This window comes from Sander lucioperca, chromosome 13 (genome assembly GCF_008315115.2).
Source record: "Sander lucioperca isolate FBNREF2018 chromosome 13, SLUC_FBN_1.2, whole genome shotgun sequence".
NCBI classification, from domain to species: Eukaryota; Metazoa; Chordata; class Actinopteri; order Perciformes; family Percidae; genus Sander; species Sander lucioperca.
The window spans coordinates 28256570-28274158 of record NC_050185.1 but is presented as its reverse complement, the minus strand read 5'-3'; the positions used below and the strand labels follow the sequence as shown (position 1 = coordinate 28274158).

The 17589-nt window shown below is 42.5% G+C and overlaps 1 long non-coding RNA gene across 1 annotated transcript; it reads right to left on the bottom strand.

The window, feature by feature from the left end:
• Positions 1-1481: 1481 nt before the first annotated feature.
• On the bottom strand, positions 1482-13346 carry LOC118496577. The gene is made up of 3 exons (XR_004899167.1): positions 13335-13346; positions 5227-5231; positions 1482-1585 (listed from the first exon to the last, which is right to left on the bottom strand). It is a non-coding gene; the product is annotated as an uncharacterized LOC118496577 (long non-coding RNA).
• Positions 13347-17589: the final 4243 nt, after the last annotated feature.

Here is a 17589-nt window from a genome sequence, read left to right as displayed (position 1 = left end):
GACCACAGTAGGTTGTGCAGTGCAAATTTGGTGCTCATTTCGACATTACAGCCTTCATTTCAGTTATTCTGGCTGATTTGGGTCAGTCCTATGGTCCCACAGCCCTATGATCCCACATTTCTAAGATTTTTCTGAAAATTAGGCCCTATGTTCCCACATTTCCAAGATTTTTCTGAAAATTAGGCCCTATGTTCCCACAGGGTTAGGGTTAGGGTCCTTTATTTATTTATTTTTTTTTAAGATTAATTTTTTGGGCATTTTTAGGCCTTTATTTTCACAGGACAGATGCAGACATGAAAGGGGAGAGAGAAGGGGAATGACATGCAGCAAAGGGCCACAGGTCGGAGTCAAACCCGTGGCCACTGCGTCGAGGAGTAAACCTCTATATATGTGCGCTTGCTCTAACAACTGAGCTAACCCGGCCACACAGGGGGTCCTTTATTTAAAAGGACAATGTGCGCTTACATTAAATGTTTGCAATAAACAAAGAGATGGGCGCACCAGACTTAGCTAAAAGCTACATTCCATCTGTAGTCCATTGCTACTGAATAATAGGTTGGGTGTAATTGGCTACCAAATTGGGAGAAAGGGGGATAAAATCTGATACAAATTTATGAAAAAGGAAATGTGGGAACATAGGGCCTAATTTTGGAAAAACATCGTAGAAATGGAACTGTGGGAACATAGGGCCTAATTTTGAAAGAACATAGGGGGAACATAGGGCTGTGGGAACATAGGGCCTAATCTTTAGTGACAAAAAAAATTCTTAGCTGAATGGCCAGAGCTTATAGTGCCTTCCATTTGTACTCAGAAGTCGGAATGTCCGAGGTCAAAGTCTGAAAAACACCCTGTGAACTTCCCTAATTTTCGGCCGGATGGCCGTCACCTTCCTCTTTCTTTGTGTTATAATTTTAAACTCCGGTGGATTTATGAGGACTAACTGCTCCTCAGATCTCTGCAGGGTAAATCCAGACAGCTAGCTAGACTATCTGTCCAATCTGAGTTTTCTGTTGCACGAGTAAAACAACCTTTGAACGTACACGTTCCACCAAAACAAGTTCCTTCCTGAGGCTATTTTGCAGAGCCACCGTTGCTCCGTCCAGTGCTTAGCGGCGCCCAAGTCAATTGTGATTGGTTTGAAGAAATGCCAATAAACCAGAACATGTTTTTCTCCCATCCCGGAATGCTGTGTGGACTAGCCAGACCTTCCTCCGCAGCGCTGTTAAGGAAGGTCTGGCAATGCGAGACTACCTGAGGTCAAAATCCAACATGTCTGCTCCATGCATCAACAGTAGTGAAAGCTGTAGTAGCATACAGTTTATTAGCACTCGTGTCTTATTTGTGTGTCATTAAATCAGTCGTACACATAGTCCTGTTCAACTTCTATCTGTGGACATGTTGCTATGCTGTTTGTATGCACAAAACAGCATAATGCATTGTTTTCAAGTGGAATTGCTTACATTGGCTTACCTGGATAGAGCAAACCCCACAGTGCAATTCAACTTGTTTAAATGGAACGCGGTCAACTCGGGTGTGACGTCATTCACCAGCTCCGGCTTCCAAGTTCCGAGATAAATGGAACACACTAATACATGGGAATTTATTAGAACACAAATCTTTGCTACCAATAAGAATGCTAAATCTGTCATTTGTCCTTCCCTAACAGGTGTAACAAAGCTAACTCAGACCCCGTTTACACGCAAACGGAGAATTCGCCTCTGAAACATTCTTTCTAAAAACTCGGGCCAGAGTGGAGATTTTGGAAATCTTCGTTTGCACGTTTGCATGTAAACTGAGAACTGAGAGCTCGCACCTACGCCATTGTGCGACCTATGTTTACATTTTCATTTGGCTACGGTGATCACGGAAGCATTCAGAGTAGCAGTCGCATTTATGTTGGTTCAAACCCTTTTTGTCTGTTTGCATTTGCAAATACAGCTGCTCCATTATGTCGAGGAGCAGAGACGAATGAGTGCTCGGAGGTCAGCAATTTTGCAACAACTTCTCCTCCCTCCAACACGAAGAGCCAGTCCGCGTTGCCGCCAGCGTCGCCGGTTTTGGGTCCGACCTGGGAGAACTGCTGTCTGGTGGGAGAACTTTGAAAATGAAGTGGTTGTCCCGGAGGAGTGGTGTGAAAATTTTAGGATGTCGCGGTCATGGCTGCTGTCACTCTCCGAATTGCTGTGTCCCTACATCGAGCTGAGATGACCGTCATCTTTGTTGAATCTTTTCAACAAAAATTCCAGTAATGTCAGGATTTAGAGAAATGGCAGACCCAAAATTGCAGAGAAGACAGGGCAGTGTTGAGTTTGAAGATTTAATAAATAAAAAAGATACAACAAAAGAGTCCTGAAGAAAGCAGGCAGAAATAGTTCCAGAAGACGTTGAGGAAGTCAAAAGACCAAGAATCACAATAAACTGGAATACCGAGACAAAAGGGGTAGAAACACACGCACACACACGCACGCACACACACACGCACGCACGCACGCACGCACACACACACACACACACACACACACACACACACACGTAACGAGGGTGAAACAAGGGACAGGTGACACGAAGGCTCAGTAACAGGTGAAACACATCAGGGTGAGGCAGACAATCACAAAGGCGGGAAAACCCAAGGCAGGAAGTAAAACAAGACATGACATGGGAGAAAACAGACTACAAAATAAAACAGGAAACTGAAGCATAAAACATACACAAGGATGAAAACAGGGTAAAACGCAAAAGAGAACACAAGTAAACAAGGAAACGGAGAATAATTTAACACAATAAAACAGGAAAAACTATAACAGAAAATCACAACCATGACAAGTAATCCCATCCACAACTGTTTGTACGGTACTATACAAGATCTGTTTCTTTCAGGAATGATATGTGTCATTAGCAGTCTCTTTTGGCAGAGTGTGTGTACCTCAATTAATAAATTAAAATGAACAGTACCCTTTGGATATCTTATTATAGCTAAAAAGGTTGTTTACATCACACATTTATCTGTAAAACACTGTGTGTATTGACAAACCCTAACAAATTAAATTAGTATTGAACGCACTTCCTTCCTATGAAAGAGTCCCCCAGCCAACTTTAAACTTTGGCGACCAAAGGGAAAATCATAAGCAAAAGCCTGTTACAAACATTAATGGGCCAAACACACACAAGTGGGCAAGACAAAGGACCCAACCTGAACCAATGGCCCTCACAGCCCAATACACAAGAAATATATTTATATGTGTGAGTTCCTTCTTTCCTTTCTTCCTTCCTTCTAACTCCACCCTGCAGCCATTTGCTGCATGTCATTCCCCTCTCTCTCCCCACACCTGTTTGATCTGACTTGATGCACCGCTGGATGTATAGCTACTGCAGGCTGGGCAGCTCACACCCATTGATGTGTCATGCTGTGCTGGGCCGTGTGCACCACCCTTCCTGGCGCCTTGAGGTCCATGCTAGTGCAGCTGCCATACCAGGTGATGAAGCAGCCTATCAGGAGGCTCTCTATAGTGCATTTTGAATTCCTGTGGGCAACATGAATAAGTAATACTCTGCACTACTGTTAAAGAGCCCTAGGGCACAGCATTTAACATTTAACTCTTCAAGTGAAGCTGTTGCCAGCCGGGTCTGAACATGTGTGGCTATGAAGCAGGTGCTGCTGAAAGGAGTTGACATTCCCTGGGTAAATAAAAGTTGCAATGAAAAGTGTGTGTGTGTACCCTTGACATTGTGTTACAGTACGTGCTTGTTTGTGTGCAGCGCTACTATGAATATGAAGCGTGTGAACAGGCTGTTTGCTCTGCCGCTCAGACTGCCAGGCTTGTCAAGACGAATGAGGAATCTGTGTTTGAGAAGCCCCTGTGTTGGCCTCTGCTCTGCTCTCTGCTGTCCTGATCCACCGTTATCTGCTCTTCACTCCAGACAGCAAGAGAGAGGGGAGCAAGGAACCCTGGGAACAGGAGCTGAGAGTGTGGACTGGGAAGAGGAAGTAACTAATATAAGCATGATGCGTAATGCATTTGTGCGTATGTGGCTGCAGGGTGTCGGAACAAAAAGTTTCTTTGTATTGTGTTTTTTTTTTCTCTACAGGGGGCAGTTGCAGTAAAGTAAGGGTCACTCAGGGGTTAAAGTGGGCCGGAACAATCCGGAAACGGCAACCTTCAATTTAATAGGAAGTGAATCTAATTGGAAGTTTCATACATCGCCCCGAAATTTCACCAAGCGTGGAACTGACGCGTTCTGGCTACGCAGCGGGTTTTTCCATCTTCCGCCAAGCGCCATACCACACTGGGAGTATCTCGCGGAGCATGTTAGAAGTGAAGCGTCTTGCCTGCCCGACCGACACTGAATCTCTCTAGGGCTCTCTACAAGTACTTGAAATGACAATCACGTGTTTATTAAGCTAGTATCTACCTTCCACTCATTGCACGCCTGCAATTAAACTCCATGCCGTCTCTTTTCTGGCGTCCTCATAAAAAGGATCTGTGGTGTCGTATAACGTTAATATCTTGTGTTTTTCCACCTCCAAGATGATTCTCTCGTTGCCCATGGTGTTGCAGAGGAGACATATACGATATGTTGGATGGTAAATTGACTAGATGCTCTAGTCATTTTACTATGCAACGCCCCGCGGGTCGCATTACCTTGAATGGCTGCGATTGCTGGTGGCATCCGCGGTACGCCGGAACGCAGCACAGACGCGCCCTCTGGAATTTGGCCGTCATTGTTTCCTGTTCGTTAACTCCAAATATCCAGTCCAGGGTTTCCCCTATTCCCTCTCGGAAGCGCACAGCCTTGAGTCCATTAATGGGGCAACTGTCTGTGGTTAGTTGACATTTTTGTATTCTCGCATTGCCAGACCTACCTTCACAGCGCTGCGGAGGAGGATCTGGCTAGTCCACACAACATTCCAGGATGGGAGAACAACATGCTCTGGTTTATTGGCATTTCTTCAAACCAATCACAATCACCTTGCAGCAGGGAGCTATCAGAGCAACACACTGAGAAGCTGTGAATCCTGCACTCTGTCAACACCACAAGGAAAAGGTGAGGTCTACTATGATGAACATCAGCATGGTGGCCCAATGGTTAGCACTGTGGCTTCACAGCAAGAATGCTCAAGGTTCGAATCCAGGTCGTTCCGGGCCTTTCTGTGTGGTGTTTGTACGTTCTCCCCATGTTTGCGTGGGTTTCCTCAGGGTGCTCCGGTTTTCCCCACCATCAAAAAACATGTACTAGGTTCTCCAGTCAGTGCCCTTGATCAAGGCACTGGCTCAGATCTGGAGTTGGTCCCCGGGCGCTGTTAATGGCTGCCCACGGCTCCCTTGAGGGATGGTTTAAATGCAGAGAATGAATTTTGCTACATGTATGTGTATGTGACAATACAGTACCTTTACCTTACCTTATACACATGCAGACACTAGCTATCTTACTTTGTGTATGTGCAGATCAACTAGTCACACAAATACATTTTTTAGGATTGATACAAAATATTTTTTAGAGGAAAAGCTGCTGGTGGCAAAACAAAAATAATCTCATTGGTTGAGTGGAACCCCAATGGATGGAGTTAAATAAACCAGAATCATTTCCTGGTGGATAGCTATTTCTCCACAGGAAGCAGATTGATTATTCATCCTGAAAGTCAATGCTGCTCGGCCTAGTCTTTATTAAAACACATTGATCGATATGCAGATTGCCAAGCACACAACACACAAATACTGTACTCTGCTAAATGCCTCACAGTTTGCTTCCAATTAATGATGCAGCATATTGATGCATTTCATGGGTAATTAGTCGGCACATTCACTGGTACATTGATGCAGAGCAGATCGAGCCAGCTGTGATCCTGAACAAACAATATTCATTGATGTAGACACAATTTAAAGTGTAGCTTTCCCTGCTATTTTTAATCCAACATGCCACTATTGATATTGTTTTTATCAAAGCTGCTGACAATATCTAAAATATTTAAAGAGATATTTTGCTAATTTAAACCCAGCTCTGTGTCATCTTTGTGTGGGCAGTGTGTGTGGATCCACACCCTTACTTTCTATCTAGCTACATAGGGCGCACAACTTAATGCAATACAGACATTGGCATCCATCGCTTTGGATACTGGGCTAACTCATAACACTTAAGGATAAGTTGTCTGTTATAGCGCCCCTCACTGCAATGCTTTAAACTGCAACCAAGACACCTTGCCTTTAAAAAGTTATGTTTTCAAAGTTTGTTTTGTGTAGCTTAAATCTTCCTGAAAAAACTTCCTGAAAGTTACGCACGTAATGCTAAACTTACTTTAATTTCAAATGGGACTCGAACCCTGCTCTCCCAAATCCTGTGTTTGTTTGACTCATCCACCGCCCCAACCTATCTCCTTACGCGCTAATTTGGCGCTAATTGGCGCTAATATTTCGTCACTTAGATCCTGCTTTGCTCATATCATAATTACTACAGCCACTAGAGGGCGACGCTGCAATAAACATAAATATAGGTCATATTTTGCTGCTTGAACAAATAACTTCTGGGAGCGTCTCGTTTTTAGGCAGAAGCTATGGTAATAAAATACCTTCAAGACTGGGGTCTTGTCCTAACTCATCAGTGTTGACACCACAAACTTACTTCATTGATACTTTGTTGTCATGCATTAATGTTGCAGAAATAACTATCTGAAAACCGTAAGAGGTACTCAGAATGCATATTAATTATATTCATAGCTAACGTTTCAGCAACACTGATAATTGTATTGTTACATTGTGTTGTTGTCTGATGCATTGAAGGAAAAATGTAATCCAGATGGTATACAATTCTGCCCCACAAAATAAAGTGCAAAGTAGCTATGCAGGTAATGAAGGTGATTCTGAGAGACAAGGTTTAAATATTCAAAACTCACTGACAAGAGAGATTGAGGCAGTGTGTCAAAAAGTAAGAGAGAGAGAGAGAGAGAGAGAGAGAGAGAGAGAGAGAGAAAGTGAGGGAGTGAGAACCACCCAGCATTTTGAAAACCTCTAACTCTTTAACATTCACACCAGACCAGAGCGCTTTAGCCTCTCTGAACTTCACAGTTAACTACCCAGATCACAGCCGAGGTGGAGGGCATTTCGTCATTCTTTCTTTTTTTTCATTTTCTTTCTTTTGTTGTCTTTTTTTTTCCATCAAATCTTATGAGTTCTGAAGAAGGTTTCATAAGCCCAAATGACATCCAGTGTGTACCCATGACATTTAAGATGAAGTCTGGAAATCCTCAAAAACCTCTATAGCTCAGAATGGCTTTAGGCACGCATGAGCAGGAAATGAAGAACCCACCGACCAACTGACAAAGAAATGTGTGTTTACAGCCTCTGGTAAATATTTGTTTAAATAATTCTTGCAGGTGTCTATTAAAATCATATAACAGGGCACCTAAAGAAAACATCAGGTCAACAGTTAAAACACATTTTGATGTGAAAATGGGGCTAAAAGCAACGTCACAGGGATTGCCAACTGATAATAATTTATACCGAGGGGGCTGCACGCATTTCATGCCAATCGATTCAATACTTGAGTAATTTCACTCAAGACACAAGTGCTTGAAGAAAAGTCAGGGGATATCCAAAGTCAATAAGAATCATCCTCCAGGGAACATTAATTTAATGGCAATCCATAGTTGCCGAGATATTTCAGTCTGCATCAAAGGATCACTAAAAAGATAAGTATGCAGGATTGAGCACACATACCGGTAATCATATCCGTCACACTTTTCATATTGTGGGTTGTTGTCGACAATGTAGCCTCTAGGGGACACTAGCAGGGCTTTAGATTTTAAATATATTTCAGTGGTAAAATGCATTAGCCTGGTGCATTTTGAACACATTTGCACATAAGTATCTACATCTATAAAGCAGCAAAGGAAACAATTTGAACAACAGTCTGTCTTAGCAATCTGTTTTCAAGCTAATTAAAGAGGTGTTATCTATGTAGTGCTGTTATCAGTTTGTCTTGTTTCATTTAGATGTTTAATTAAGTCTAGAAAGAAACATTGTTTTTGAAGATAAATGGATACTCTTTGAACTTTAAACCAAGTAGTCATGCCTGTCTTATGGCTGCATTGCATTCTGATCTTTTTCTGCCGCTGTGGTCATGCAAATCGGTCTCTTTGTCTTTCATACTATGATTTTTTCCCCCCTGTATGATAATTCAACACTCACACTTGTATTTAGTTGAACCTTACGCATGTATTTATTAGTAAGAAATACCTTAATTATTGGCATCTTGTGTGTCTTCCCAGTTTGTCATGACCTAGTCTTGCATTGCCAGACCTTCCTCCACAGCGCTGCGGAGGAGGGTCTGGCTAGTCCACACAGCGTTCTGGGATGGGTGCAAAACATGCTCTGATTTATGGGCATTTCTTTAAAATGCTCATATTATGCTCATTTTCAGGTTCATAATTGTATTTAGAGGTTATACCAGAATAGGTTTACATGGTTTAATTTTCAAAAAACACCATATTTTTGTTGTACTGCACATTGCTGCAGCTCCTCTTTTCACCCTGTGTGTTGAGCTCTCTGTTTTAGCTACAGAGTGAGGCATCTCACTTCTGTTCCATCTTTGTTGGGAGTCGCACATGTGCAGTAGCTAGGTAAGGACTACTAGCCAGTCAGATGCAGAGTATGAGGGCGTGCCACGCTAGCAGCTAGGCGAGCATTATAACGTGTGTGACAAAGTGACGGAAGTAAAGGCTGGACTACAGTTTGTGAACATTGTTTTCTGTTGGAGATGGTTAGTCTTTTTAGGGTGGACTTTGGGCTTTTTCATTTTGTTAACCTATTACATGCACAAAAAAAGATATACAACACAATAAAAGAAAGGTAAAACGCCAAAAGGCATAATATGAGCACTTTAAACCAATTCCAATCGTCTTGGTGGTCAAGACGATTGGAATTAGCTGGTCAATATAGCAACGGGGCCTCTGCAAAATAGCCTCAGGAAGGAACTTGTTTTGGTGGAACGTGTACATTCAAAGGTTGTTTTATTAGTGCAACAGAAAACTGAGATTGGACAGATAGTCTAGCTAGCTGTCTGGATTTACCCTGCAGAGATCTGAGGAGCAGTTAACCATAGTCCTCATAAATAGACCGCAGTTTAAAATGGCTTTTTAAGGAAAGCAGAAGGTGACGGACATCCGGCGAAAATGAGAGACATCCGGCGGAATTTTCGGCGCCAACTGAACAATCCCGGAAATGAAACATCGCCGATATAGACTAGTCATGACCTAGAGCCAGGTTCATGACACACAATAACCTAAAGCTTACAGTTACCATGAACCCCAGCTGTGCTACTATGTTTGCTTTTCCTGCTAAAACCCAACTGAGCAATGAGTCATCAGATATGAGCAAGCAAATCAAAGTGGATCTTGACAATGCCTCTTTGCACAGCCTGTGTTTGTTTTCTTTCACTTTCTGCCTCTTTGAAAGCCCGGCGCCATAAGAGCCGTTGAAACGCTGCCTGGAAACCAATTGTGTTTTTTCTGGGTCAAAGATCAAATAATGGAGCCATGTAGCCACCTGCTGCTCGCCATCACTTTCCCGCCATGGCCATCACTTATGTTGAACAAAAACAGTAGAACAGTCAGAGGACAGACAACAGAGTGGCACAATAGCCATTTATCTTACAAAAAACCCATATGTCAATAGGTTGAGAGGTGACACACTCCCAGCATCAACCTGACACAGAACAACAAAATACGTAACCGTACAACACATTGACAAAAACTTTTACCCAACCAATACAAATCTAATTTTCAATTTGCTATGATGTAAAACAGAGGAAAGCAGCAAAGTCTCACACTAAAAGTTTGTAAATGTGTTAGTTACTAAACATGGAAATGATCCATACTTTCTGTCTTTGTGCATTGTTGTCTTTTACTGTTTATGTTGCTTGTATTGTATCTTTGTTTAAAAAAAAATAGATTTGAAACACAACCTACATGAAACTTTCACCTGATTATATAATAGGAAAATAAAATAAGAAAAGACAAAAGCACAGCCAGTGGTAACTGTGGGTGAGTCAATACCAGTCTTATCAGGTGATTAATTATAAACAAAGGCACTCTAATGCCTATTTAGCTTCAGACAAAACCATTTTGTATAACCTAATTACAAAGTTTAATACATCTAATCATAATAACATTGCTATTAATATTTCCATTGCTTGCGAGCTAAAACCACGTTTGCAACCAGGGTCCATTAAGGGTGAAAAAACAAACAGTTATCTGAGAACACAGCGCTGAGGTGTGCTTAGCAAGCGGACATTCATAAAAGAAGATAGCTTGTTTTTTCGTAGCTCAGTTAAAGAGGTACCACACTGCACATTATTAACTTTTTTAATCACTCCATACTGCAACATTCTTAGTTAACCAGGAAATTAAAATGGCTGAGCCGTGTTGTTCTTAATCCAATAGAGGGATATATCATTAGTCCCTAAATGAATCAGCTTTAACAGGATTTATTTTCCACAATATAAAAAGTTATACATTCAGGAAAAGCATTATCTGTATTTTTAATTTGTTAAGAGCTAAATACATGTGCAGTCTGTGCTGTCAGAAGACACAGCAAAGACAAACTCCACAGGCAAGTTGTCTTTATGTTTATTAATACAGCTGTTGTGACAAGCCTTGCATGTAATTTCCGCCACAGTATGTTCCCGCTCTTCATCGTCAAATGCAATTAGGCGCGACCTACTTCATGAGAGAGAGAAATACTGTTCTTTAATTGCCTCACGTCCTGGAGAGCAGCAAGTGGGGTATGTTTTATGTAATACTGCCAGTCAGGCTGCTGAAAAAGAACCGGGGAAATGTTAATGACGACGCACATTCAGGAACACTTATCAGGAAATTAATGAATTATAACTAACTTTTGTCAAAATTTTTTTTAGAAGAGAACCCATTTTTTTTTTTAATTATGTGTAATCAGGCAATTTATAAATGTAAAGGAAAAGCATTTTGGAGAACAAATTAAAGCCTTTCAGATCTGTGGATTATAGTGATTATCTTAAATACTACCGAATCACGCGTTTCCTCTATATCTTTATTGCACACCAATTAGAATTAGTATGGTTAAAATGTGCCTAAACACATACATCAAAAACAGGAATGAAAGCTGTTTTGCATCTGTATGAGAGAAAAACAGGTTACACTTTACTTGAAGGTATCTATATAAGAGTGACATGACACTGCCATGAATGTGTCATAAACATTATAAACAAGTCATAAACGTTTATGACATAACGCTTCTGTCATTAAGTGTCATTCGGTTTTTGTCATGACAAGTTAGAGTTAGGGTTAGGGTTACAGTTAGGCTTAGGGTTCATGTATCATGACAGTGTCATGTCACTCTTATGTAGAGACCTTCAAATAAAGTGCTACCGAAAAATTTAATAATTTTAAGGTAGCAGTCAGTATTTGTCAAGGCATAACCAACCCTGGGGAAACTTGATTACTCTCGTTACGTCTAGGATTATACAGTACAGTACCAGAGCTTGGTTTTACTGTGGATTTCCACTGGATGCGGGACGTCTGCGGACTGGCTCCGCTGCGGAACGGCTGCGTGCTCCGCCGTCCGTCAATACCCACTAGGTCCGGATTTGTTGCGGCACGGCTGCGGCCATGACTGACATCTGTAGTCACGAGGACCCACAATATCTCGCGAATTCACGTAGAATAGAACCACAAACAGTTTGTTTCCATCCAGAGGAGTAGAGGGGAAACAACTCTGTGGTGTGTTTTCAAGAAGTAGTGCAGGGAAAGATGATCTGCCGTGAGCACGGTGTATTTTACTTTGAAAATTAACCAGATTTTTATTTTGTTTCTGTGCTCGACTTCCTGTCCCGCACTATCTGCTGTGTGCTGAATTGCTGTGGAGCTCTCCGGCGTCCGGCAAAAATAGAAGCTCTGCGTATCTGCTCCGGAGGGCTGCGGACCACCAGAGCTGGGGCGGAGTAGGGACGCAGACGTTCTGCAGTCAGTGGAAATACACACATTGACTTTAATGGAAACCTAATGACTCCGTCGACGTTCCGGAGCCGTTCCGCAGCCGTTACACATCCAGTGGAAATTGACGGTTACTCGTGCATTTGAAAACTAGAAAGCTAAACGCTTAGCCGATCGTCTGAAGGTAAAGGTTAGAGGCCTACCCGACGTCCTTAGGCTCGGCGTGTCCTCAGCTTCCCTCTTCCCTCGTCAGTCAGGGCAGCGTCTAACAGCGTTGACACTCAGTTGACGGTTCATTTGTTTGACATTCAAAACACGGACGTAACATTAACACAAACTCTGCGGGGAAACGTCACGACAAGTCATAAAACACAATCCTCTTCAGCAGTCTGTCACTGAGCTGTTCCACCGCAACATGCGTTCTCTACGGTTTTCTTCATTTCCGCTTTTCACTCTCTGATGCAGGTAAGCCACACCCACCCTAGCCCGGCAGCCAATGGAAACTAACAGGTGGATGATGACGTGACAATAATCGTAATAATCGTTATTTAGAGAGCCCTTTGAAAATCCACTTTACAAAGTGCTTCACAAAACAGCCAATAAAACAGACCAGTCATAAAAACATAAGGATTTGCGAACATACTTCATTAGCAATTTATTCATGTATAACCTCAGCTCATATAATTTATCTACTCAATAAAAAAAGTCTGCTTCACCTCCGCTTTAATAATTCAACTAAAGGATTTCACATTTTGGTTGTGGCTTCAATATTCTCACAAGGCTTCAGTGTCACAACACAACCTTCCTCTGGACCACACACACACACACAGGTTTGTGGCACGATCTTTGTGGGGACCTGTCATTGACATAATGCATTCCCTAGCCCCTTACCCTAAATGTTACAAATTTTATGGTTAGGGTAAGGGTTAAGGTTAGGCATTTAGTTGTGATGGTTAGGGTAAGGGGCTGGGGAATGCATTATGTCAATGACAGGTCCCCACAAAGACAGTGCCACAAATCTGTGTGTGTGTGTGTGTGTGTGTGTGTGGTCCAGAGGAAGGTTGTGTTGTGACACTAAAGCCTTGTGAGAATACTTAAAAAAAAAAAAAAAAAAACTAACCATAACCTAATTCTATCCCTAATCCTAAAACCAAGTCTTAACTTAACATCATTTTGGCCCCACAAAGCTGTCGGGACCCCACAAGTATACTGGACTCCCGGTTTTTGGACCCCACGAATATAGTTAAACAAGCCCACACACACACACACACACACACACACACACACGCACACACCCAGTTCACACCTGTCAGTCAAACGAATCATGCCATGCTCCCTGTCAGACTGTCTTGCTCACTGTGTTCATTAGCATCACAGCCTCTCGCCACCTCTCTCCGTCTCAGTCCACGGAGATGAAGTTGTCAGTGGGGAACTCTTCATTACCCCGTCTTCTCAAACTTCCACCCTCCTCTCCATTCTCGCCTCATCCTCTTCATAATTTTTTTCTCCTGCTGACCCAAGCTCCACATTCAAATGTGATTTCATTATAATCATCTGTCCACACGCACGCACACACACAGACACACACACACACACACACACACACACACACACACACAAACACCATTTAATTATTCATAATTGATGTTCTCTTTTTCCCTCAATCTTTCTTATTAATTGCTCTCAGAGCAAGTCAAGATGAGAAAAATACAACCTGCATCATCAACACCTCCACATCATCAGTTTAGCTCCATTCAGTTTATCAGACTCTGGTTTGCTGCACCAGTCCTCACTTTGGAAATCTGCAGAAAGGAAATGTTGCAGGGGGAATTATGTTTTGCTGCCTTTACAGCAGCTGGAGGGATCTCTTTTAACCCTTTCAAAAGCCTTGTTTTGTACTGTACTTCCATTTATTAGCCTCACAACTTCTCTCATCAGCTTCAAATGTGGATGTATTGCACATTTTGTTCTTCAGGACAACCAGGTCTATTTGAAAATGAAGATTTATTTGATGGGAATAGTTGCTTTCAAGATGTATGATAAATTATACGTATAATTTGTGTTCGCCTGTAAACAAAATTGAAACAAAAGGCATTTTGCGGGAATTCTGAAATGATCAAACATGATAGTTCATACAGAGCAGTAATCCAACTAACATCTGAGACCGGGGTTTGTGTCTTTGTTTTTTTAAGTTTAACTACGGAACAAATGGAGCTATGTCACGTTCAGCATCACGTACGTGACCGGAAGTGAAGTAACGTCTGATTTTAAAGCTATAGCGCGTAGTTTCTGTCGCCCCCATGAGGAATTCTAAGTAATGATACAAGCCTGCAGTGATCGCACACCACCCCCACCTCTCCTCCACACAGTGTTGCTAGTAGCCAAGGAGGACAAGGAGGATTAAAAAACATGATGGACTCTTCAGAAGAGGTCATTATCTTCACTCGAGTTTTTGCACGCGAAAGTCACCAGACGACACAATCTTCTGAACATAGTCAAACTGAGAAATACAGAGAGCGGAGTGGAGCTGATAGTCTTAATTAGCTTTGTAGCAACTCATGACTATGACCTGCAGAGGGTCATAAAGACAGCACAACGTTTCACTGGCAGTCCCCTACCCTCGCTAGAAGACATCACCGGCAGGCGGTGTCTCAGGAGAGCTAGGGCCATCACTGCCGACCTCTCACACCCAGGACAGCACCTCAGGTACCTCAAGAGCAGGACTAACAGACTCAAAAACAGTTTCTTTCCCTGGGCCATCCGGTCCCTGAATTCATAAAGTGTGTGTGCGCTATGATGTGTAGATGATGTATATAGTGCTTACAGTGAGGACAATAAGTATTTGAACACCCTGCTATTTTGCAAGTTCTCCCACTTAGAAATCATGGAGGGGTCTGAAATTGTCATCGTAGGTGCATGTCCACTGTGAGAGACATAATCTAAAAAAGAAAATCCAGAAATCACAATGTATGATTTTTTAACTATTTATTTGTATTATACAGCTGCAAATAAGTATTTGAACAGCTGTCTATCAGCTAGAATTCTGACCCTCAAAGACCTGTTAGTCTGCCTTTAAAATGTCCACCTCCACTCCATTTATTATCCTAAATTAGATGCACCTGTTTGAGGTCGTTCGCTGCATAAAGACACCTGTCCACCCCATACAATCAGTAAGAATCCAACTACTAACATGGCCAAGACCAAAGAGCTGTCCAAAGACACTAGAGACAAAATTGTACACCTCCACAAGGCTGGAAAGGGCTACGGGGAAATTGCCAAGCAGCTTGGTGAAAAAAGGTCCACTGTTGGAGCAATCATTAGAAAATGGAAGAAGCTAAACATGACTGTCAATCTCCCTCGGACTGGGACTCCATGCAAGATCTCACCTCGTGGGGTCTCAATGATCCTAAGAAAGGTGAGAAATCAGCCCAGAACTACACGGGAGGAGCTGGTCAATGACCTGAAAAGAGCTGGGACCACCGTTTCCAAGGTTACTGTTGGTAATACACTAAGACGTCATGGTTTGAAATCATGCATGGCACGGAAGGTTCCCCTGCTTAAACCAGCACATGTCAAGGCCCGTCTTAAGTTTGCCAATGACCATTTGGATGATCCAGAGGAGTCATGGGAGAAAGTCATGTGGTCAGATGAGACCAAAATAGAACTTTTTGGTCATAATTCCACTAACCGTGTTTGGAGGAAGAAGAATGATGAGTACCATCCCAAGAACACCATCCCTACTGTGAAGCATGGGGGTGGTAGCATCATGCTTTGGGGGTGTTTTTCTGCACATGGGACAGGGCGACTGCACTGTATTAAGGAGAGGATGACCGGGGCCATGTATTGCGAGATTTTGGGGAACAACCTCCTTCCCTCAGTTAGAGCACTGAAGATGGGTCGAGGCTGGGTCTTCCAACATAACAATGACCCGAAGCACACAGCCAGGAGAACCAAGGAGTGGCTCTGTAAGAAGCATATCAAGGTTCTGGCGTGGCCTAGCCAGTCTCCAGACCTAAACCCAATAGAGAACCTTTGGAGGGAGCTCAAACTCCGTGTTTCTCAGCGACAGCCCAGAAACCTGACTGATCTAGAGAAGATCTGTGTGGAGGAGTGGGCCAAAATCCTTCCTGCAGTGTGTGCAAACCTGGTGAAAAACTACAGGAAACCTTTGACTTCTGTAATTGCAAACAAAGGCTACTGTACCAAATATTAACATTGATTTTCTCAGGTGTTCAAATACTTATTTGCAGCTGTATCATACAAATAAATAGTTAAAAAATCATACATTGTGATTTCTGGATTTTTTTTTTTTAGATTATGTCTCTCACAGTGGACATGCACCTACGATGACAATTTCAGACCCCTCCATGATTTCTAAGTGGGAGAACTTGCAAAATAGCAGGGTGTTCAAATACTTATTTTCCTCACTGTATCTCCTTTTATTGTTTATATGTATTATGCACTGGCCGAAGAAGCACTGCAATTTCATTCTATACCTGATGTGCAATGACAATAAAGATTCTTATCTTGTCTTATTATTTGGCAGTGGCTTCATTGTAACGGACGTTCATTAATATCAAAAAGTTACGCATTAAAGCTTTAACTAAGTAGTTTTGGTGCTCAAACATAACCAAACTGCTGTTTCACAATGACGCGTATAAAACCGCGAAAATTACGTTTCGTGGTTTAGAAATGAGGACGGAAAACACTCCTGTGGGTCGTATTAGAGGGAAGGAATTAACAACCTACTGTATGTTATGTTGTCGTATGATTTGGAGGACTTGTTGAAGTTGTCATGTGTCTAACCCCTTTAAAAATGAAATCTACGGGCTCTATGTTTGATGTTTGAAATAAAAAGTTGCAGGAACAGTAAATACAGTGGGCTAGAGGGATTGTCATGACTCGAAAATGAATAAAAAGTCAACAGGGACTAAAACAGGCAGGAGATTTTTTTAGCACCTTTATGTCCAGCACTGAGGTTTGTGAGAATATCAGGTAAATAATGTTTTGAAAAGGAGCAGGGCAAGCTGCACCTTTCACCGGGAGGTGGATTAGAGCCAAATGAATCAATCAGAAGTTAATACCTTCCTGGCCAGTCTTAACCTGCCTAGTACACACACAGAGAGACACACACACACACACACACACACACACACACACACGCCTACACTACTGGCAGATAACCCCGGAGTAGAGATTGATTCATGAGGCTAGTGTCAAGTTCAAACCAAGGACACCTGAGCACCTGCTTACAGCCAGAATAGCTGAACACACACACACACACACACACACACACACACAAACAGACAGGAATGCACGCACCTGTCTCAGGCATGGAGCAACACTGGGGCCTGGGGGGGGGGGGCGCTATAGCCACATTACATATCTGTGTAAGCTCCCTTCAAGCATTTCAGTACATTTTTTTTATTTTTAAATAAAGAAATATGTCAACGTTAATTACCACCCATTCTCTTCCCTGGCTGCGAGCTCCAGACACACATGTACCCAATTTGTGTGTGTGTGTGTGTGTGTGTGTGTGTGTGTGTGTGTGTGTGTGTGTGTGTGTGTGTGTGTGTGTGTGCGTGCGTGCGTGCGTGTGTGCATGGGCTTGCATACATTGTGTGAGTGAT